Source organism: Myotis davidii, unplaced genomic scaffold (assembly GCF_000327345.1).
Source record: "Myotis davidii unplaced genomic scaffold, ASM32734v1 scaffold418, whole genome shotgun sequence".
In the NCBI taxonomy this organism is placed as follows: domain Eukaryota; kingdom Metazoa; phylum Chordata; class Mammalia; order Chiroptera; family Vespertilionidae; genus Myotis; species Myotis davidii.
This window is the reverse complement of record NW_006289399.1, coordinates 77,653-78,216: the sequence shown is the minus strand read 5'-3', so window position 1 is coordinate 78,216 and position 564 is coordinate 77,653.

Sequence of the window (564 nt, the reverse complement as noted above, 5' to 3'; positions counted from 1 at the left end):
TTGCTAGGGACTTGCCCGGCACTTGCTCTCTACCTCTATTTGTTATCTTACTTCTATCATTGACAGTCCCTCTAGGTTGTGGGCTGCTTGCCTGTGTTCCTGAGAAGCATCTACGGTACCAGTCTATAGAGTGTGTTTTCTTTAGTGAATTACCGGTATGTTTACCGGTAATAAACTTGCACTGTTTTATGTATATGTTTGATTACATACAGCCTTGTGACAGTTTTCCTGCATGTCATAAGCATTTGAATATAAATTAAAATGTTAAAATCAAATCTGATATTGTTTTACCTTTTATTTGGTGTGTGGAAGGTGTGCGGAAGAGGGGGTAGTCTTATACGGCGAGTATATAACAAACTCTGTATTTTGAGTGGAAATGTTAGGGGGTCGTCTTATACGCCCAGTCGTCTTATACGCCGGCAAATACGATATATACAACATCTTATGATCATAATGTTGAGTAATGCAATCTAGACAGAAATGAATATATATTATATGATTTCATTTCTATACAGTTCAAAAGCAGATAAAACTAATCTGTGGCAACAGAAGTTTGATATTGCT